The following is a 24,106-nucleotide window of genomic DNA, read 5'->3' on the forward strand; positions in this document are numbered from 1 at the left end:
TTGGATTAGAGATCCAATTGGGAACAGAAAACCACAAGTGTTCAAGCAGTTCTGATCAATCCTCATAATTCGGAAGTGTGTGTATGCATGCGTAACTAACAGGGCGATAAGGTAAAACTGATAGATTTTTTTGTTGCGACAAAACTGTCAGGAGTTTGTATTCGGAAAGTAGAGAAAGCCGTACCCGTATTTACAGCACAGTCTTAATACCCCTGTCCCAAATTTGAAGAGCAGCATTCGGATAGGAAAGATGGCAATGCAGGCAATGCAACGCTTCATGAACCCCGAGGAATTTGCGGTCGCAGCGACCAGCAGCAGTAGAGTGGGACAATGTCCCATTTGGGAAGAGGAGATCAGGAAATATCTCAAAGGGAAGGGATGGCCCCTTTGGAGTGAATTCTGTGACAACGAGGAATCAGGCCCCGGGAGTATAGGGCATACTTGTTGGGAGAACCTGAGCGAGATCCACAAGAAGAGCTTAGGGAAAGCTCGCAAGCCGATGGCAACCGTGTCCTGCTTGGCACAGTTGCGAGGTACAGAGGAGGTCGTTAGGACGCTCCGGAAAGAGGTAGAAGGCATACATCGAATGAGCAAGGTCGATGTCAGTGAGGTAGAAAGAGAGAACTTAGAGTTGAGGAGGAAGTTGGCAGCAAAAAACGGAGAGGTGGAGGATGCCAAAAGGGTACACCAGTCTTGTCTGGCACACTTAAGCAGCTTACAGTCCCAGTATGAAAAGGCCTATCAGGACACGCAACATGCAGTCCTGGTACGAGAAGAAACCGTGAAGCAGGTAGAAACATTGCAGAGGCAGTGTAGTGACCTGAAGGCAGCGTCAAGAGCACTCCGTGCTGCCACCACGGAGCAAAGTCAAAGCTCACTAGACCACGCAAAGTGCCGGAAGCAGATTGCAGAGCTGCAATCGCTGCTTTCAGTCCAAAAAGGATTCCAGGAAACCTTTGGAGCAAAATTAGATAAGGAAGACGGCCCTGATTGGGAAGAATTAAATGAAACGGCAGAGATATGTTCAGGGAACATGTGCGCAGGGAAAGCCACAGAAGAGGAAAGTGCCCCAACCCCCCACAGAGCAGATAGTTCAGGCTCCAATGAACCCAGTCACCACCCACCGCACAGCCACATCAGACGACACGGAATTTTTGTATACCACCCCCTTAACAGTGACCCAATTACGGGACGCGTGCGAGAAAATCACACCGTCCGTCCCCACCTCAGACCCCCACCACTTCTTTGCCAGAGTAAAGCAGCAGGCAACCATGTACGGCCTGGATGAGCGAGAGCATGTAAAGCTCACAGTTTTAAGTTTAGACACTTCAGTCGTAGCAGCCCTTCCCGACCCACAGAATGTAGGAGGAGGCACCCTTGCAGAAATGCATACCGCGATCCTAGATGCGGTCGGGTATAAACGGGGTGACCCCGTAGATGGCCTCAATAAATGCAGGCAAAAGAAAACCAAGCACCCCACAGCGTTCGCTGGACGCCAGTGGATCCACTTTGCAGCAGTTTTTGGAGACTTAGACTGCGCCCATTTGTCCCCAGACAACATGGCCAAATGGACCCGCACCCTTATCTCCCATGCCACAGAAACAGGACAAAAAGCATGCGCGAATTATGATCCCTCAGAGGAGGCTCATAATGAAAAATGGGTAGTAAAAAGATTGTCCCGCGCCTGGGAGCAGACTGTACAAAACAAACCCGCAGTTAAACTTCCCGAAGAAAAGCAGGCCGACGCAGATAAACAGGCAGTTACAACACACCAGAACCCCGCATGGGTGAATGAAGGAAAGAACAGCCCCCCACCCAAGTTCCAGGAGTGTTACAACTATGGACAGTTGGGACACTTTGCAAGAGAGTGCAATGCCCCACGAAAGCCACAGAGAGCCCAGCAGACGGGCACTCTGAGTAAGAAGAAGACAGAGCCCATTCATAGTGTTAGCACCCGTTCAGATCAGACGGACCTGACCGGAATGGACTGACGGTGTTCGGGCTTCCCCAGTTGGGTCTGCGACACGCTTTGGGATAGGTCCGGACGACCAGTAGTTGCAGCGAAAATTCGGGGACAGCCCATCGAATTTCTCTGGGACACAGGAGGGTCCCGCACCACAATAAATTCCTCCACCATGTTCCAAAAGGACACGTGGCCCACTACAGCCACCATTACCCTCAGCGGCTTTACAGGCCACTCACAGCAGGGACACATCACAGCCCCTGTACCCATTCAAATCGGCAACATCACCACCAAGCACCCCGTGGTTTTAGTTGACCTGCCTCACACAGCAGAACACATTCTGTGAATAGACTTCATGAATTCCCTCAATCTATCATTTGATCCAGTCAACCAGTGTGTCTGGAAAATGGCAAAATCCACAAGAGCCCCCGCAACGCTCAACATAGGTGAATAGGCAAACAAAATTAGCGCAGTAGACGAATTTTGGTTCAACCCGACCACGCTTAGCACGGGCAAGCAGGTTAGGGCGGTTCTGCAAAAGAACAGGGCAGCATTCGTGACCCACAAACACGACTGTGGCCGGATGCCTGGCTCCGTACAAATAACAGGACCTGACCCTAGACCCCAAAAACAATATGGATTTCCCCAAGAGGCAGAGGGAGAAATCACAAAAGTAATCGAAAGCTTATTAGAGCAGGGCGTACTTAGATCAGTAGCCTCCACTAATAATGCCCCGATTTGGCCGATGGATCATGGCGACTGACCATCGATTACCGGGAACTCAACAAAATCACCCCTGCAGCAGCCCCCACGGTAGCACCAAGTCCCGAGACCATGCTCAAGCAGGGACTCAATTCCCGATTCTTTACGGTTTTGGGTGTCAGTAATGGATTCTGGTCCATTCCATTGGCAAAGGCGTGCCAGTACAAATTTGACTTCACTTTTAAAAATCAGCAGTACACATGGACATGCCTGCCACAAGGATTCCACAACTCCCCCTCCATTTTCCACCGACAGCTGGCAAATAGTTTAGCCAAATTCTCTCGCCCCGAATGTTTCGTCCAGTATGTAGATGACCTACTACTGCAGACAGACACCAAGGAAGAGCACATCGAACTTCTGTCCAAACTCCTAGAACTTTTACATTCAATTGGTTGTAAAGTTAACCCCAAAAAGGCCCAGATTTTGGAAGACAAGGTGATATATTTGGGAACAATTATCACGCACGGTAAACGCGAGATCGAGCATAAAAGGATTGACTTGATTGCTAAATTGCCCCTTCCCCAGAACGTTTCAGCCCTCCGGTCATTTTTAGGACTAGTTGGCTACTGCCAAAACCACATTGCCGGTTTCGCCAGCAAGGCAGCACCCCTCTCAGACTTCCTAAAGAAAGGAGCCCCCTGGGAATGGCTTCCGCAGCATAGGGATGCTGTGGACTCTTTAAAACAGGCACTCATAGCAGCCCCCGCACTACAAGTTCCAGAGCCACTTTCCCCTTACGCTATAGAGGTAGCAAGCACAGACCGCACCCTTTCGGCCGTGCTCCTTCAGGAACGGCACGAACAGTTAAGGCCCGTGGCTTACGCCTCCAGAGTTTTAGATGCTGTGGAGCAGGGATTTTCAGCCTGTGAGAGGCACCTGCTCGCAGTATTCTGGGCAGTCCAGTATTTTTCGTACATTACCGGACTGAACCCCATCACAATTCTCACCGAACACACCCCCACTCAACGTTTACTGGACGGACGACTCAAGGACGGTACAGTCAGTCAGATTAGAGCAGCCAGATGGACCCTTCTTTTGCAGGGACAGGACATCACTGATAAAAGGACAAAGACCCACACCTTTTTAGCCGACAACCTACAGTGCCCCGGAACCCCCCATGAATGTGAAATTAGCTCTCCACGCCACAACACAGGCCCCTTTATTGCTAAAACACCCCCCAGAAAGATAGGTAGTTCAACCCAGAGCCCCAAGCACACAGACACGTGCGAACCCATAAAGATATATGTGGATGGATCTTCCACGATACTGGAAGGGAAGCGCATAACAGGTTGCGGTATTTATGTCGAGGACGCGCAGGGACGCGCCCTAGAAGAAATAGCAATAAAACGTCCAGGACACAGGCAGCAGAACTTGCGGCCATCGCATACATAGTGGAACACCCAGATTCCTTCCCCAGCCCAGCAGACCATATACTCGGACAGCCTCTATGTCTGCAACAGCCTTACAGAATTCCTACCCCTGTGGAAAGCAAGAGGATTTGTTTCCGCAGACGGAAAACAACTCCCCTCAGCCCCATTACATTTTAGAGAGAGCACAGAACAGGACTTTTGGGATAGTCAAAGTTCGAAGTCACCATCGTTCCTTCACCCCCTGGAAATGTAAAAGCTGATGCACTGGCTAAAGCAGGTTCCAGACACGGATATTTTTGGACACCCCCCCGAGAGCGCACCAGTGAATGCAGTTCAGGTCTCGCAGACGAATATCGAGGATTTAGTGCAGGCCCAGAAGCAGGACAGCAATCTCAGGGAGATTTTAAAAGGAGATTCCCAGCACCTTTTGATAGGTTTAAAAATGCTCTGTCCACACATGACGGTGTTGTGTTAAAAGACACCCTTTATGTGGTTCCTGAACAGGACAGGAATCAACTGATATGTTTGTTCCATGACAGTCATGGACATCAGGGAATCGATCCCACTACAGCCCACCTCAGGCAGCTCTGCTGGTGGCCTAGTTTAAAAGATGATGTAAATCACTACATTGAGAATTGTCTTATCTGTGCCCAGAATAATCCGGACAGATACGCCAAAAAGGCTCAGCTGAGTGAAATGAAATGAAAATCGCTTATTGTCACAAGTAGGCTTCAAATGAAGTTACTGTGAAAAGCCCCTAGTCGCCACATTCTGGCTCCTGTTCGGGGAGGCTGGTATGGGAATTGAACCGTGCTGCTGGCCTGCCTTGGTCTGCTTTCAAAGCCAGCGATTTAGCGCTGTGCTAAACAGCCCCAGTCACACCCGACTCGTTACTGGCCCCTGGACTAACCTCCAGATTGATTTTATAGAGCCATTGCCCCCTTGCAGGAATGGTTATAAATATGTACTCGTGGTGATAGACACGTTTACAAAATGGGTGGAAGCATTCCCAGCCAGAACAAACTCTGCAAAGACCACAACCAAGATTTTAACCCACCACATCCTTTACAAGATGGGGACTCCCCCGCAGCATTGAATCCGACCAAGGTTCCCATTTTACGGGACGTGTCATGAAGAACGTCCTCACGATATTTGGCCTTACCCAAAAATTCCAATTGGCATACCACCCCCAGTCAAGTGGTATCGTGGAGCGCATGAATCGGATCCTAAAATCCACCCTCAGAAAAATGGTCCAGCAAAACAACACCACTTGGGACTCAGTCCTTCCTTTTGCACTGATGTTTTTGTGAAATACAATTTCCACATCCGCAGGTTACACCCCGCACACCCTCATGACCGGACGCCCCATGAAAGGCACAGAATTTTTATTAGGTTTAGACTTGACCAGCCCCGAAGTGATGGCCCTCACACACGAGAACGCAGTCAAACAATTAGTGGAAAATGTTAAAACGGCTCAGCTAGCAGCCGCAGTGAAATTGGGCACAAGAAAGAAACAGAGCAAGGCCTGTTTTGACAAGACTGTGCATGCAACTGAGTTCAGTGTAGGGCAGCAAGTCATGCTCTCCATATACAATCCCAGCACATTCCTGTCACCAAAGTACTCGGGTCCGTACTCCATTGCGGACAAAGTAAGCCCTTCCGTCTACAAGATAAAGTACCCCAATGGAAAGACTGCGTGGTTCCATATCAACCAGCTGAAGGCATATGGCCCACAATCCAATCACGCACACCACGTCATGCTCAACGCAGCAGACCACACCCCGCCCACAGCCAACGTAACCCTACCCTCCCCCAACACGTCCAGCCCAGCCATGGACTCAACCTCGACTCCACCCCCAAAATATACACTCCACCCCGGAATGCCCACCGACTGCAGCAGTGGAGACAGCGACTTTGACTCGGACGATAGCCACAGCACGCCTCCCTACTATCACCATGCAACAGGACCCACACCCAGCGAATCTGACCACGATTCGAGTGATCCCTTCACAATCACTTTCCTACACAAACCCCACCACCGACCACCGACCTACAATGACGACCCCGATTCCGTCCCCGCACAACTAAACACCACCTATTGGCACAGAGACAATTCGTACAGACTCGTCCGGAATGACGAGAGCGATCTGAAATCATACCAAGCAGCCCTATCAGCCCTGATACATTCAAGAGTTTGGCATCCGGGAGAAGATGATGACCTTGAGTCTGACTCCTAAAACGAGAACCCCTTTGCGACCCTGTTCGCAACCAATAACTGAGGTGTCCAGATGATGTTTTAAAAGGAACCGCTTGGGAGAAAACGGTGTCCTTTCTGATGGAACCTGCAGCATGGTTTATGTTGTTTGTACTAGTATTGTTAAATGTTGTATGTCAGACCGGAATTTTGTTTTCCCACAGCCCCACGCTTTTTCGGCCGAAACCTCTGAGGACTTGCCCACAGAGACTTGCTACTGTCTCAGACGCCTGTTCAGAGGAACTCGTCTGTCGACAGACGCCCGTTCGTAACTGCCCTTCTGGTTCGAAGGTAGAACCAATACGGCAGCCCCACCACGATGACTACATTTCTTGCCCGTTCTTGTCGGTTGCTCAGGAGAAACGGCTTGGGACCCGCCCTGCCTGGGAAACCCTCCTCTGGTCAACTACGCTCGGGTAGGGGACACGCGGCATTGGTCGCCGTCCTACCCGGGGACTCCATCCAACTCTTACCCGTCGCGGCCCATATGCACCTCATTTTGGAAACTTTTAGTTCAAAAAGTTTTGTTTTGTTTCAGGTAATCCTTAGATTGCCAACCATATGCTATTTACATCCTCAAACATTTGGATGGTAAACCGCACAGTCTGCGAGACGGCTCGCACTGGTTCATTATTTGTAAGTGTGTCTTGTTAACGCACACCTTAAGACCGCCCATCGATCAGGGAACCGCTCCAGTATTGGAGAAATCGAACCAAGCGATTGGAACGAAGTCCAATCACCTAGAACCAGGTACAGAGTCCGCCCCGAAAGGCGGGAAGCACCTGGGGACTATAAAGTTAAGCCCCCAAGTTCAACTCGCTCTCTTCTTCCTGCCCGGGTCACCCAGCAACTTCGAACCAACCTTGACCGTGACCGGTGCAGTGACCTCCGTAAGACCATAAGTCTTAATTCAACGCTCGCTACGAGATAGGCGCGTCTAGCTACCAATCAGTACCAACTTCAAATCCCGCAGACTCAGAACCCGAACGAAATGCCATTTGTTCCCCTGACCTGGTGGGCCAGTCCGAAGTTAATTATAGGCATGTTAGTTGTAGAAGTAGCTTAGACGTAGAATTTGTGCATGAGTAGCGATTACGGTGTATAATAAATGTGCTTTGATTTGAACCTTACTAATCGGTGTATTGAGTTATTGATCATTATTTGGACTTGAACCTCATGGCGGTATCATAAAGATACCTGGCGACTCGAGAGCAAAGGTAATAAAACAGAGCAATTGAACCATCCGGAAAGTTAGCAACGCCATGATCATGTCGGGGCATGGGATGGCAAAGGGGAAACGAGAGTGCTTGCACTCCACGCAGATTTGGCAGTCCCTGGTCATGGCCCTGACCTCCTCGGTGGAGTAGGGCAGGTTGCGGACCTTGATGAAGTGGAGAAGCCGGGTGACCCCTGGGTGACAGAGGTCATTGTGGATGGCCCAGAGTCAGTCATCTTGTGTGCTGGCGCATGTGCCGCGGGAAAGGGCATCTGGGGGCTCATTGAGCTTCCCCGGACGATACACAATACCGTAATTATAGGTGGAGACTTTGATTCTCCACCTCAAGATTTTTTCTTTCTTGATCTTGCCCCGCTGTGTGTTGTTGAACATAAAGGCTACCGACCGTTGGTCGGTGACGAGGGTGAATCTCCTACCAGCCAGGTAGTGCCTCCAATGGTTTAGCTGGTTTAGCACACTGGGCTAAATCGCTGGCTTTTAAAGCAGACCAAGGCAGGCCAGCAGCACGGTTCGATACCTGTACCAGCCTCCCCGAACAGGCGCCGGAATGTGGCGACTAGGGGCTTTTTACAGTACCTTCATTTGAAGCCTACTTGTGACAATAAGCAATTTTCATTTCATTTTTCATTCCAATGTCGCACAGCTCCCACAATGGCTTGAGCTTCCTTTTCGACCGAGGAGTGTTGAATCTTGGAGGCGTTGAGGGTATGGGAAAAAAAGACCACGGGCCTGCCTGCCTGGTTAAGGGTAGCGGCCAGGGCGACATCTGACGCATCGCTGTCCACCTGGAAGGGGATGGCCTCATCCACGGCGTGCATCGCAGCCTTGGTAATGTCTGCCTTGATGCTGCTGAAGGCCAGACGGGCCTCAGTCGTCAGGGGGAAGATGGTGGCTTTGATAAGTGGGCAGGCTTTGTCCGCATAGTTGGGGACCCACTGGGCATAATATGAAAAGAACCCCAGGCATCTTTTCATTGCCTTGGGGCAGTGGGGAAGAGGGAGTTGTAGGAGGGGGCGCATGCGGTCGGGTTCGGGCCCCAGGACTCCGTTTTCCACGACATAGCCGAGGATGGCTAGTCGGGTTGTGCGGAAAACGCATTTCTCCTTGTTGTAGGTGAAATTGAGGGCTTGGGCGGTTTTAAGGAACTTCTGAAGGTGAGCGTCGTGGTCCTGCTGGTCGCAGATGGTGACGTTATCCAAGTAAGGGAACGTGGCCCGCAGCCCGTACTGGTCCACCATTCGGTCCATCGTTCTTTGAAAGACCGAGATCGTGTTGGTGATGCCGAAGGGGACCTTGAGGAAGTGGAAGAGGCGGCCGTCTGCCTCAAAGGCCATGTAGTGGCGATCTTCCAGGCGGATTGGAAGCTGGTGGTGTCATAATATCCACTCATGTATATAATGAGATGCAGACAGGCAGTGATTGACACACAGGATAACCAATGAACACACATGACACAGAACAACCAATCACCAGACAGTACACCACTACTATAAAGCCCACAGGGCTTTAAGACTCTCTCTCTCTCACAGGACAAAGCTACTGAGATAGTTAGAGTGCACAAGCCAGTGAGCACCATCTCCATGTGGTAGAGAGCTAGTCTGGTCAAGCCAGTAGGAGGTTATCAGTTAGATTAATAGAGTGTCAACCCACAGCAGGTTATGTACAGCAATCAGCAGGTTCAATGAAATAGTGTTGGACCATCTCCTGTGTCGGAAGCCTGTTTCTAGTTTCACTGCATCCAGTTGCAGTCAACATTGAACCAACTCACTTAACACATCAGGTGGTATGCAGACTTCAGATCTACCGTGGAGAAAACCCAGTAGTGTGCAATCTGATTCACCATGTCCGCTATCCGGTGAAGGAGGCACGCATCGAGTTGCATGTACTGATTTATGGTTTGGCTCTAGTCTACAACCATCCAGTTCTTTTCCCTGGTCCTGACGACCACCACTTGGGCTCTCCAGGGGCTATTACTAGCCTCGATGATCCCTCCCTCAAGAGCCGCTGGACCTCTGACTTGATAAAAGTCCTGTCCTGGGCACTGTACCGCCTGCTCCTGGTGGCGACGGGTTTACAGTCGGCGGTGAGGTTCACGAAGAGCGAGGGAGGGGCGACCTTAAGGGTCGCGAGGCTACATATGGTGAAAGGGGGTAGGGGCCTGCCGAACTTCAGGGTCAGGCTCCTGAGGTTGCACTGGAAGTCCAGTTCTAACAGAAGAGGAGCGCAGAGATTGGGGAGGACATATAGTTTGAAATTGGCGTACTCGGCGCCCTGTATCGCGAGGTTCGCGACACAGTACCCCTGGATCTGCACTGAATGTGATCCGTAAGCAAGGGAGATTGTTTGGGATGCGGGGGAAATCTGGAGAGAACAGCGCCTTACCGTGTCTGGATGTATGAAGCTCTCCGTGCTCCTAGAGTAAGACAGACAGGGCGTTCCGTGCCCATTGACCCGGACGGTCACCATCGAGTTCTTGAGGTGATTGGGCCGTGACTGGTCGAGGATGACAGCGCCAAGCTGCGGGTAGCCGGCGTGGTCAGAGGTAGCGGGTTGGTCCCAAGATGGTTGCCCCCGTCGATCACACGTGTCAGGCGGCATTGAAGATGGCGGCCAAGATGGCGGACCCCGTCAGTTGCATGTGTCGGGTGGCGTTCAAGATGGCGGCCAAATGTCGGCCCCCATGAGTCGCACTTGTCGGGTAGGGTTAAAGATGGCGGCCCCCACGGATAGCACGAGGCGGGTGACACGTCAGAAGGGGGCGGTACCGGCAGGCATGCAGCCATGCTGCGGGGTCTGCGGGCCTGTGAGTCTGTGATTCGGGCCTGCGATTTGGGAGCTTTGGGTTGGGCCAAGCAGACTTTGGCAAAATGTCGTTTCTTGCCGCAGTCGGTGCAGGTCGCGTTCCGAGCCGGGCAACGCTGCCTGAGGTGCTGGTTCTGACCGCAGAAATAGCAGGGCGGCCCCCGGGTTGGGCGGGCAGCCGCGCGGCACAGGCCTGGGTCACCCTCAGGTCGGGTGACCGTAAGGGAATCGCGTGGTCGGAGGGTGAAGCATTTAGGCTCTGGAAAGCTACTTCTAAGGAGGTGGATAGTTTTACCGTCTCTTCTAGGCCGAGTACGCCCTTTTCGAGCAGACGCTGTCTGACATTGTCGGACCAGACTCCAGCCACATACCTGTCCCGGATGTCGAGTTCCAGATGCAGCAAGGCCGTGACGTCCTTGTAATTGCAGTTTGGAGCGAGTACCCGCGACGTAGGTATTCCTCCAACGATTCCCCGGGGCATTGATGACGACTGGTGAGGAGATGCCGCGTGAACACTTCGTTCACTGTCCTCACGTAATGTCTTTTGAGGATCGCGACCGCGTCTGCGTACGTGGTCGCTTCCTCAATTAGTACGGAGATTCTGTGGCTGACCCGGGCGTGGAGGAGACTCAGCTTGTGTGCCTCGGTAACTGCGGGTGAGGAGGAGGCAGTGAGGTAGGCCTCAAAGCAGCGGAGCCAGGGGGAAAAGATTCCCTTGGCTTCAGCTGCTTGTGGGTCGAGTTCCAGTTGGTCAGGTTTGAGGGCGGCTTCCATAGCGATACCTTAACGTATTAAATTGATGCGACCATCAATTCACACGAGACGATGAGTAGAAGTGAACAGTGGTTTTAATACGCTAGATCTCTGCCAGCCTGCGACTGCTCTGTGCTGAGTGCCGCCTACAGGCTTACAGGTTTATATACCACCCCTGAGGGGGTGGAGCCACAGGCGGAGCCCACAAGGGCATCAACATAATACAACACAGTACAGTGGTGAATTGTAATAGCATACGTTCACCACACTAAGTCTTAGTGAAAGAGGAAGTAGTTAAGACAACAGGCGAAATGTAATATAGGCACTGGCTGCAAGAGCTCCATCTCATCTTTTCTCAGGAAAATCCATTAAATTAAGTGCCAATCAGGCACTTAACTGGGCAGTGGCTAATCGTTTCCAGAGTCAAGGACCCCAGTGGTGGAAGTCCCACCTGCTGAGAGATAGTAGCCACAGAAGCCACCCAGCCAAAGCCCAGGATCATCAAGAGGCCCTGGAATAGTTGAGAAATGGTGGGAGTGATTGTGGGGTCGGAGTTGTGGATAAGAAGGAGGAGGGGTGTTGGCAACAGCAAGGGCAAGAGGTGGCTGTTAGCAGAATCCACCAATTTCCAATACCTTGACCGCCCTTCAAGCACTGAGTGCCTTTAAACAAGGGAAACTCCCCCCACCCCATCAACTTCCAGAGCGCACAAACAATCCAAATGAGAATTTGCTATTTGGGCTTCCCGAATGGTGAGTTTCCTGCCCATTTGTTTTTTCAAAAAGATAGGAAGTTATGTAAAGGGAGTGTGGTAACACTATTCGTTAAGGATGTCATTAGCACGGTAATGAGAGATGAACTTTGCTCAAAAGAGCAAGATGTAGAATCAGGTCTGGTAGCATCTGTGGAGAGAAAATATGGCCAAATGGTTTTAGTCTGGATTATTTTTTATCCGAGCTTGTTTCATGTTGTTTTTTCCCCAGTACCATCTCCCCTCCCTCTACCCAACTCCACGAGAGCACAAAAGAGCTCTGATGAAGAACCATCCAGATTTAAAATATTAGCTCTGTTCCCTCCACAGATGCTGCCCGACCTGCCGAGATTTTCCAGTATTTTCTGATTTTGTTTTAGATTCCTGTATCTGCAGTAATTTGCTTTTATCTAAAAAGTAGAATTAGTTTGCATGGAGCTAAGAAATAGGAACAAGCGGTGACTTGTGGGAAGTGTTTATAGGCCCCATACAGAAGAAATAAATGGAATATATAAGAAAGATACTGCAATCATCATGCATGATTTTAATCGACATGTAGATTGGGAAAATCAAATTTGCAAAGGTAGCCTGGAAAATACTTTCATTGAGTCTTTTCAGGACAATTTCTTGGACAAGTACATAAAACTAGGAGCAGTATTGGGCATTTCAGTTGCTCAAGTCTTCTCCACCATTCAGTATGGTAGCATAGTGGTTAGCATTGTTGCTTCACAGCGGCAGGGTCCAGGTTTGATTCCCGCTTGGGTCACTATCTGTGCGGAGTCTGCACGTTCTCCCCGTGGCTGCGTGGGTTTCCTCCGGGTGCTCCGGTTTTCTCCCACAAGTCCCGAAAGATGCGCTTATTGGGTGAATTGGACATTCTGAATCTCCCTCCGTGTGCCCGAACAGGTGCCGGAATGTGGCGATTCGGGATTTTAACAATGTTAACAGACGTAATACCAACTATGTAAAATATTTTTAGCTTTGTATCTTGGATTGATGAAGTATGAAATAATGTAAGCTTTTCAACTGCTGTACTTTTCCAGTGAAGTTAGAATTATTGTTATCATAGATGTCATAGAATTTACAGTGCAGAAGGAGGCCATTCTGCCCATCGAGTCTGCACCGGCTCTTGGAAAGAGCAACCTACCCAAGGTCCACATCTCCACCCTATCCCCATAACCCAGCAACCCTACCCAACACTATGGGCAATTTTGGACACTAAGGGCAATTTAGCATGGCCAATCCACCTAACCTGCACATCTTTGGACTGTGGGAGGAAACCGGAGCACCCGGAGGAAACCCACGCACACACGGGGAGGATGTGCAGACTCCGCACAGACAGTGACCCAAGCCGGAATCGACCCTGGGACCCTGGAGCTGTGAAGCAATTGTGCTATCCACAATGCTACCGTGCTGCCCACGGTATCAAGTTATCAAGGGCAATTAGGGATGAGCAATAAATGTTGGCTTCTCCAGCGACACTCACATTCTATAAATGAGTAAAAAAAAGTATTTGTAAATACGAATAGCTTTCCAAACACAGGAAATCTTCTGTTAAATAACATGTGACTCTTCGCTGTTCTCTGAAATGTGATGCCACTGGGACGAACATTCTTGTTGGCAACGTCCCATCACTACATCTATTTTGATTTACTGAAGCTCATTTGCCATATTTCATTCTGTCTATCTGTGATTAAGCAATAATGAACAAGCAGGAAGGCAGCATGTGGTAATTGAGGATAAATTGCTTGATGAAGGACAGATTAAGAGTGAATGTGAACCGCACCCTATCTCCAGCCATAAACTTTCTGCAATTATGTATCTATTTTTGCTTTGATCACACCTTAGTAGGTATTTTATGTTAATCATGAATTTTGTTCTCGAGCCTTGGGACATACAGCCAGAGACTGACAGATCATATCAAACAGCATGCTCCTTCAACGATTCGCCCGTGTTTGCAAAACCTGAACAGCGCCCAACATTAGGTGTGATTCTATGATTAGACAACACTTGCTCAACAATCATGAATGTGCTAAGAATTATGCTGACAACAAATTTAAGATTATCAGTCAGGCTTATATGCGGTGTGCTTCTGCGTGCTAGAAGCTATACATATTAATATACAGGACCCGGTTGTTTGCAGACAGAAAGAACATATACACACATTGCACCTGTTTCAACTAAACAAAATAGGTAACACTTATTCTTTGGTTCATTCCCCAGGGCAGAGCCTGGACCAGAGAGACCTAACCCTAACCCTAACCCAACCCCCTGCTTTGAATTTAAATAAAGCTTGGCAGTTAATTTTCATTCATCAGTTAACTGGTGATTTCTTCATTGCAATGCCTCTACAAACCAGATTCCACTTACCAATCAATCAGCACTCTCTTCTCATGAAGTATAAATTGTTGTTCACTTTACATTTGGTATTCTTGCAAATTGTGCTGACAAGTGCAAGATGAAAAGCTATAACAATGTGTTGTTTTTCAGTGCTACTCAAGCTCTGTTCTACCAAATGACTAATTTTGTTCTACTTGCACCCACTTTGCAGCATAATTTGTATTTGCTCTTTTAATCATCAGGAAGGGGCCGACTGAGAGTTACTCCTATCCTTACTTCTAACCTCTGCCCACTGCTAGCCAGCACCCTCTACCCACAATGCCCATCCCACCCTCACTCACATGCGGACTGAGTGCCTCATGGTTCTCTGCCTCTGGGGGTGCGTTACTGTTAGCTGCCACTTCACCTGGTGGCGCAGATTAGAAAGGGAGAGCTGTTGACCACTAATTAGCCAGAAACTCTTGGGGTTAGGATTTCTACTCCGGAATCATCAATCCCGTGGAAAGCCTGCCATGGTCAAATAAGCGCCTTTTCCAACTGGCCTTCTCCAAAAGTAACAATATAGGCTTCAGTCAGTTCTCCAGCCAGCAGGCAAAGCCCCATCCCCAATATTATATTCCTGTCTATATTCCCACATGGCTCCTACTGTTTGTGGCTCACCATCCTTATTCACCAGACTTTGTGCATTTACATACATGCATCGTAAATCTGCCTTTCTAATGCTCTTAGTCCTTCTTAGTCCGCTCTTATCTAATCTGGTGCTACTGCTCACTTGTCTAGGTCAGCCCAGGCTCGAGCAGGGACCTGTGTGGCATCTCGCAATTGTCAACACACAGGTGCATCCGGGAGGTAATGGATGCTCTGTATGCCCAGGCATCCGATTACATCATTTTACATCAACTTAGACGAGGCCAACTAAACTGCCCTGGCTGCAGGATTCACCACCATTGCCAGGATGTCCCAGATTCTTGGGGTCATGTCACCCTGTGAGTATCGAGGCATCAGGGAGTGTCCTTTAGTAACAGGAAGGGGTTCCACTCCCTGAATGTTCAGATCATGTGCGACCACCCGCCTCAGAATCATGCACATGTGTGCCCGCTACCCTGGGAGCATGCATGATAAATACATCCTAAAGCACTCGGTGATCCCTGGTGTCTTTGAAGACCACCCCAGGATGACGGTTTGGCTTGTCAAGGGATGCCTGCTGAGGTCATGACTGATGGTGCCAGTGCAGAGGCCTGAGACCAAGGCGGAGACCCGATGTACTGAGGCCCATGCTGCCAGCCATGCTGTCATTGAGTGGTGCATCAAGCTGCTCAAAATGGGTTCTGCTGCCTGGACTGCTCTGGTGGTGAATTGCAATACAGCCCCCAAAGGGTCTCCCGCTTTGTGGTGGTCTGCTGTGCCCTGGCACAGTGATGGGGTAACATGCTGGACAGGTAGGAGGAACATGTGGCCTTGTGGGAGGAAGAGGAGGAGTACCAGGAGGGGCTGGAGAATGAGCCGGAGAAGGACCCGGAGAATGGAGGACGGGTGGCATCAAGGGTCCAACTAATCAGGAGAAGCAGGGAAGCCCTCATCATCTCTAGATTCTCATGAGATGAGGATGAGTGTCCATCAGCTCTCACCCCACCCCCCCCATCACACCACCCCTTCCCCGATCTGCCTGTTCCCCCTTCCCATATGCCCCGGTCAACCCTTCCCTCCTCCAAGGGTCTATGGTACATGACACCAGGGTGATGGTCCTGTGTCGGCACTGCAATGGGTCACAATTAAAGACAAAAGGGTGATGACCACTCGCTGTGAGGAAAGCGGTTGTCCTCCTCAGTTTCGGATTAAATTTGACTCGTGTCTTTCTGGTGACAGCGCGCACACACCCATCCTCACGACGGAGTCTGCATTGGGGCTATTTATTTTGGAACACTGTTGTCGGGGGCGGGGGGTGTCAGAATTTGTGTCCAGTGAGTGATGGGGCTTGCAGTCCAGGATGTCCATCACTGTGGGTTTCCTATGCTCCCACCATTTCTTGGGGGCCTGTAGCTGGAAAAGACTCCAGATGGGGAGAGAGAACCACCCTGTTTCGAAGATTAATATAGCAGAGGCGTCATATGTTTCAAGTGTGAATTGTTTTACTGGTAATCATTTTAATGTGACAATTATCCATTCCCCCTAGCTACGACTACTGGCCTCATCAGTGCCCACTCAGTGCCCAGTCTTGATCCTCTGTGGTCTAGTGCTCCAACGAGGTGGGTCCCCAGGATGCACATCAGAGCTGGAGGCAACCTGTTGCCTTCAGCTCCCTACGGCCTTTGATGTCCTTGGCAGTTGTCCTCTGGAGGACCTGGAGCTGGAGGGCCCAGGCTAATTTACCAGTGTCAGAGGTATCGCCATTCCACCCTGTTCTGCCTGCTGCCCTTGAGATGTGCCGATGTCAGGAGGGAGAGGGGCAAATTCAGAAGGACTGGAGTCTGCCTGGGTCTCCTTGGTGGCAGGCCCCAGGATGGGCTTCAGTGCTTCCTCCTCCGTGAGGGTGAATGTAGGGCCTGGGTGATTCCATGGGATGGAGGGAGCTCCAAAGGCCTCTTAATCATCTGCCGCTGGAGGACCGACATTGTCTGCACCATGGTGTTGAAGCCCTCAGTGATAGTTCCCTGTGACTGGGCCAAGCTCTGGAGTGTTTTGGCAATGTGCGCCTGTGTCTAGGACATGTCCCCCTGCAAATGGGACATGATGTCGAGGTCCTCAGCCATGGTCATCAGAGACTGAGCCATACCTTGGACATCACCACTCATGGCTCGGACGTCACCCTCCATGTTTCCCAGTGCGGGTGCCATCTTAGCAGTGTTAACTGGGTGCCACAAAATGCCAGCACCATCTCATGTGACTGAAGCCTTTGGCATTCCTTCAACTTCCTTGCAGTTGCAGAAATGTCACTGACACCCCCACATGTATTTCACCGCTGTGGCTTATCGTGTCCAGCATCTCAGGAAGAACCTATCCCAGAGGCTCAACATCCGGCTGGGGCACAGCTGAGTCTTGGGATCCAGAAACTTCCGACTGCTGTCTCTCTTGGATGTACCTGCCATCACCTGATGTGCATCAGCAACTGGTTGGTGCCCACCAGATAGTTACCCAGAATCCTGTCTGCTAATCACACCTACCAAGGTGTGTGTCTCTGATGATCTAAGGCGGGGATGATAATTGTCTCGGACATCAATAACTCACTTGAAACATGTCATCTGGGTGAAGATGCAGTGGATCCTCACTTCTCTGGTGCAGGCCAACCTCACTGTCAGTCACTGATCTCTCCTCGGGCAACCCCGTGATCTCTTGGTCCTTTCATCATAGGGGCTGAGCACTTGGATCTTTGGAATTCGTCCCTCCCCCTTCACCCCACGCCCCCTGTTTTCTCCCTTTCCCTCTTATGGGCTCTCTCCTCCTGCGGGGACAAAGAGATGCTGTGGGGTGTCAGCCAGTGGTCTAGGCTGGGGTGGTGGTGTGGGGAGGGGGGTGGGGGGAGCTTGGAAATGAAGGGTGGCAGGTGGGACTGATACCAGGAGGAGAGAGGTGATAACTTATCCGTGCAGTTCGTAGGAGGCTGTTCATCTTCTTCCTACATTGAACAGCAGTCCTCCTGGTCATGCTGCCTGCACGCACTGATGCTGCCACTGCCTCTCAGGTCACATTCCATTGGGTTTCCTACTCCCTCAAGGGTACAGGGTGCCCAGCCTCTCCTCCGTGGCATCCAGAAACCTGACCTGGTCGGTGTTCACAAACCAAGGAGCAAGCCTCCGCACTGCCATCCTGGCTTGACTGGGAGTGAGTGCTGAGGGTCCATTTTTATGACATTTCCCTTGGGGACTGCGACAAACTGAGCTTTCAGTCGGGCAAATCAGACAGCTGGGGGACAAATCAGACACATGGGGCGAAATTCTCCCCCAACGGCGGGATGCCCGCCGACTGGCGCCAAAGCCGGCGGCAATCAGACGGGCATTGCGCCGGCAAAAAGGTGCGGAAGTCTCCGCATCTTTGGCGGCCTAGCCCCAACATTGAGGGGCTAGGCCGACGCCGGAGGGATTTCCGCCCCGCCAGCTGGCGGAAATGGCGTTTGTTGCCCCGCCAGCTGGCGCGGAAATGCGGCGCATCGCGGGAGCGTCAGCGGCCGCTGTCAGTTTCCCAGCGCATGCGCGGGAGCGTCAGCGGCCGCTGTCAGTTTCCCGCGCATGCGCAGTGGGGAGAGTCTCTTCCGCCTCCGCCATGGTGGAGGCCGTAGCGGAGGCGGAAGGGAAAGAGTGCCCCCACGGCACAGGCCCGCCCGCGGATCGGTGGGCCCCGATCGCGGGCCAGGCCACCGTGGGGGCACCCACCGAGGTCAGATAGCCCCGCACCCCCCCCCCCAGGACCCCGGAGCCCGCACACGCCGCCTGGTCCCGCCGGTAAATACCAGGTTTGATTTACGTCGGCGGGACAGGCAATTCCTGGGCGGGACTTCGGCCCATCCGGGCCGGAGAATCCAGCGGGGGGTCCCGCCAACCGGCGCGGCCGGATTCCCGCCCCCGCCCAATCTCCGGGAGCGGAGACTTCGGCGGGGGCGGGATTCACGGCGGCCAACGGCCATTCTCCGACCCGGCGGGGGGTCGGAGAATGACGCCCCTGGGAACTTAGGCATGGGTGGGAGGGTGAGCTGTGAGGAGGATGTAGAGATCCTTCAGTATGATTTTGACAAGTTGAGTAAGTGGGCAAATTAATGGCAGGTGCAGTATAATTTGGAGAAATGCGAGGTTATCCTCTTTCGTAGAAAAAATGTGAAGGTAGACTACTGTCTGAATGGCCATAAATTGAGAGAGTGGAATGTGCAATCTGCCTGGGTGTCCTTGAACACCAGTCGATGTAGGTAACCATGCAGGTACTGCAGGCGGTAAAAAAGGCAAATGGTATGCTGGCTTTCATTGCGAGAGGATTCGAGTACAGGAGCAAGGCTGCCTTGCTGCAATTATACAGGGCCTTGGTGATATTTTGGAATATTTTTGTGCAGTTTTGGTCTCCTTATCTGACTAAGGATGTTCTTGCTGTAGAAGGAGTTCAGAGAAGGTTTACCAGGCTGATTCCTGGGATGGCAGAACAGATGCATGAGGAGAGATTGAGTCGATTAGGATTGTACTGGCTGGAATTCCAAAGAATGAAGGGAGATCCTATAGAAACTATGAAATTCTAACAGTACTAGACAGGGTATATGCAAGAAGGATGTCTCGATGATAGGGGTGTCCAAAACCAAGAGTTCCAATCTGAGGTTATGGGATAGACCATTTAGGACTAAGATGAGGAGAAATTTCTTCACCCAGAGAGTAGTGAGCCTATGGATTTCAAGAAGAAGTTAGATATCGCACTTGGGCTGACGGGAATCAAAGGATATGGGGGGAGTGGGGATTAGGTTTTTGAGTTGGATGATCAGCAATGATTATAATTAATGGTCAAGCAGGCTCGAAGGGCTGAATGGCTTCCTCCTGCTCTTATTTTCTATGTTTCTAGAGGGCCATTTAGAGGGGTCATTTTTTGCACTAAGTGGAAAATCCCACCCATCATCATCTACCTGTATGATTGTAAGGGCCATAATTGATGTTAGTTTAATCTCTCACCTGAAGAATGGCACTTCTGACAACACAGTGCTCTGTCAGATTACAAATTGAAGGATAATTCTCCTACTTACATCCTCCCAAAAAGTTTGATTTGAAAATCATGCACCAGGTGCTATCAGTGCGCTTGGCTCAATTAATTTATTTTGAAGTAAATAATTACGGTCAAGTTATTGGGGGGCACGGTAGCATTGTGGATAGCACAATTGCTTCACAGCGCCAGGGTCCCAGGTTCAATTCCGGCTTGGGTCACTGTCTGTGCGGAGTCTGCACATCCTCCCCGTGTATGCGTGGGTTTCCTCCGGGTGCTCCGGTTTCCTCCCACAGTCCAAAGATGTGCAGGTTAGGTGGATTGGCCATGATAAATTGCCCTTAGTGTCCGAAATTGCCCTTAGTGTTGGGTGGGGTTACTGGGTTATGGGGATAGGGTGGAGGTGTTGACCTTGGATAGGGTGCTCTTTCCAAGAGCTGGTGCAGACTCGATGGGCCGAATGGCCTCCTTCTGCACTGTAAATTCTATGAATTTCATCTGTTTTATACCACAAGGTTGAATAGATAAATAGATCCAGGAATGCTACTTAAGAGACAAACACAACTGCTTATTGTGTCGCATTAGTCATCACTGCGAAGATGACCATAAAATGTTGCAATTGCTGACAAAGAAATATCCTAGTAGTCTTGACAACAAAGGTCATTTATTTGAGCCTGGGTGAGAGATATATTGGATTATGTGGTAGCTTATTTCAGTCAAGGAGAGTACTGAAAGGGGGTAACTGGCACAATGATTGTATCTGTTCCTCTATAAATCATGATGCATTCGACTGAACCTTACATCAACTTCAAAATGTTTGTATTGATTCTATATCTATCAATGAGAATCCACAGTGTACATCTGTTCGCAGTAATGCTAAGAGCAAGCACTTGCGTTATGAAAAAAATGGGCCTGTCAGAAGGAGGGGGGCAATCCAATTAGGAAATCAATGGAAAAAGTACTGAGACAAAGTAAGGAAAGAGCACACAACCTCACACATTTACCCTTACGTTTAGAGGGCCATTTGCACCACATAACTTGTATGACAAATTAAACTCTCACTAGTTACAGGAGCAGCCTCTCTTTTATTAGATGAGTTTACCACTTCTTTTCAGACGAGGAGTTAAATCGAGGCCCCAGGCGTGGGCATAAAAGATCCCATGGCACTATTCAAAGGAGAGCAGGGAGTTAGTCTTGGTGTCCTGGCCAATATTTATTCTTCAATTCACATCATTATTATTTGGTGTGACAGAATCTTTATTATCTACCTGCATGATTGTAAGGTCCATAACAGACCCTGAGTTTAATTTCTCATCTGAAAAATGGTACTCCCAACAACACAGTACTCCCTCAATATTTCACTTGCATACCAGCTAAGATTACAAATCTCCCCTCCAGTCATTACAAAGTTTGGGGGGATTGCTGTCCCAAATTTCTACACTACAACAGGACTTTGTTGGATGTAAAGCACTTTGTGGCACCTTGGGGTCATGAAAGGTGCTATATAAATGCAAGCCTTTTCTTCTACTGAAAACTCAAAAACAATTGTTCTTTTGTAAACAGGTAACAACTTCCTGAAAGAATGCACTAATATTCAGATTTAGATAAATTCTAAAATGAATGCCCTGGTCAGAGTTTAAGGAACTACGGGGGAATATACAAAACAGGACCTTAAAGGTAACAATTTCTGGAAGACTCCGATTTTCAGTAAAACGTATAACCAATTAAACTAAATCAAATAAACTGAGGACAAATTAAAGGCACAGTCCCTTAAAGGAATACTGCCTTAAACAAAGAAACAAATCATAAATGAAACTTAAACATTAAAACATGATTAAGAGGGTTGATAAGGCACCCAGTCCTCTCCGGGCATGGAAGGCCTCGAAGCTAGACACTGCATGTTCCTTCTCTAGCGATATCCACCTGTGAATGTATCCACAGAAGAGGCGTCAACAGTCGGGTCAGCCACCCTCTTACTTGCCCACTGCCTGGGCCTGTTTATGTATCTGGAATACTCCAGTGCCATACGCTATTGAAAATATAATAGCAGGATATGGCAGGCTTTTGAATGGCTAGAGCCATGGTTAATGGAAAGGGTTTCAAATTCCTGCGACATTGGAAGCAGCTGTGTGGCAGAATCGAACATGTTTATGATGCGCAGATTGCACCTGAAGAAAATTGCGGCCAACATCCTTGCATGTCGGTTACCAGTGCTGTGGTGCAGGGCTTTTTAAGAAGGACATCGGGAGTCCATATCGAGTAAAATAAAAACAAAGATTTATTTACACAAACGATATATACACCACCTGGTAGATCCCTACCAGGTTCCTCCCTGGTCGGTGCCTTTTTGGCCAACCTTATATATATTGGTTAATTGAGATACCCTACCTCTAGTGGAGAGCTTGACTCCACAAGGAGCATGGGGATGACAAGCATTCCAACCACTTGTTCCGTGCGGGGCATTACAGGCTTAAACTAATTCGGCAAGAGGTTTGTCACCAAGATGTCGTATTTAAAAGTAAACAAGTGATGCACATTCGACTGAGTAAGACAACAAGGGTTAAAGTAGAATTAGATGGAATTGTAGAAAATATAAAAAGGTCCAAGTTAGGTTTGACGTGGATGCATGTAAATTGCAAATCCGGTTAATAGAGTAGGTGGACACCAGGCACAAATTGTCATGTGGGAATATTATTGAGTTGTGATATTTGAAAAATAACTCAATACAGGAGAGATTGTATAATCCTGGTTACAAGATATTTTGGATAAAATAAGGAAAAAATACAGGAGGAGGAGCAGCGGTTTTCGTAACAGAAAATATTACCGTCCAAGCAGGAGAGGTCAAAGACACAGTTTTTCATAAAGGTCAAGAAGTATTAGCAAGGAACTATACCATCAGTGAGAAGTAAATACCTGCCATCATAGAGGTTTATCATAGAATTTACAGAGCAGAAGGAGGCCATTCGGCCCATCGAGTCTGCACCGGCTCTTGGAAAGAGCACCCTACCCAAGGTCAACACCGCCATCCTATCCCCATAACACACTAACCCCACCCAACACTAAGGGCAATTTTGGACACTAAGGGCAATTTATCATGGCCAATCCACCTAACCCGCACATCTTTGGACTGTGGGAGGAAACCGGAGCACCCGGAGGAAACCCACGCACACACGGGGAGGATGTGCAGACTCCGCACAGACAGTGACCCAAGCCAGAATCGAACCTGGGACCCTGGAGCTGTGAAGCAATTGTGCTATCCACAAGGCTACCGTGCTGCCCGTAAATATAATATTATCATATTAGCACAAACAGGATTTGTCTCCTACACTGCTCAACAAGGTTGTCTGTAGAAGACACGCTGACCAGCTTTTGGCAGCTAGAACAAGGTTGTCAACGGAGTCAACCGAGGGTCTAAAAAAACTGTGCTGAATGAAGACCTGTACATAGCTGAGGACCCGACAATACCAGAAACAGCTGTGGAAGACAGTACCTCAGTTGAGGACGTTGCAGCACCGAGTCAACCTCCAAATCCTACATTGGCTCCAGTTGAGGAAACAATGGACAACGTCTAATCTACACCAAAAACACAAAGGTTACAGTCAACATGATAAAGCAGACACCTGGGTTACCCGACAACCACACAGAAATCAACGTCCTCAGAAATGTCTAACTTATTGACTTGTGTTTATTAATTGTTCATCTTGTAAATTTTGATTGTTAATGTTATACTGTGTTTCATTGCAGGAACCTCTGATATGAAGGTGGAGGAAACGTTTGTTCGAACAAGGTCACTTTTAGGAGTTGAATCATATGACGTACCGATAAGGTCGTTGGTAGTTTGGGCGGGTTTACCAGTTAGTCTATCCTAAAAACCTGTGAGAAAACCCTCGTGGTCTACAAGCCTATCCTTTAAAAATACCACAGACATATTGGACAGGGAGCTAGGGTGATGGAGTTGTTGGTAAATGAACGTGAACACATTGAAGTAGAAATTAATAGATGGGTATGGGGGTAGAATTTCAGGAGGTAATTAAAGTGGGATTAGGCTCACAAGGATTATAAACGTATATAGAACCTAATGTGCAGCAGACGGGAAGCAACTTAGAGATGGCGATAGCTCAACCCAGCCCAACCTCCTCAACTGGCATAGGCTTCTGACATCACCTGAATTCAGGAAGCCGCATGTGATTTATCTCGAGTATCGGCTACA

General features: G+C 49.4%; 1 long non-coding RNA gene across 1 annotated transcript in view; it reads left to right on the top strand.

The window, feature by feature from the left end:
* Positions 1 to 24,106, top strand: part of LOC140409589 (uncharacterized) — a 96,072-nt gene that overhangs the window by 54,456 nt on the left and 17,510 nt on the right. The window contains exon 3 of the long non-coding RNA XR_011940409.1: positions 23,641 to 23,683. This is a non-coding gene — a long non-coding RNA (uncharacterized lncRNA). The remainder of the gene's footprint in view (positions 1 to 23,640; positions 23,684 to 24,106) is intronic.

The sequence above is a fragment of the Scyliorhinus torazame genome, chromosome 3, assembly GCF_047496885.1.
Source record: "Scyliorhinus torazame isolate Kashiwa2021f chromosome 3, sScyTor2.1, whole genome shotgun sequence".
In the NCBI taxonomy this organism is placed as follows: Eukaryota; Metazoa; Chordata; class Chondrichthyes; order Carcharhiniformes; family Scyliorhinidae; genus Scyliorhinus; species Scyliorhinus torazame.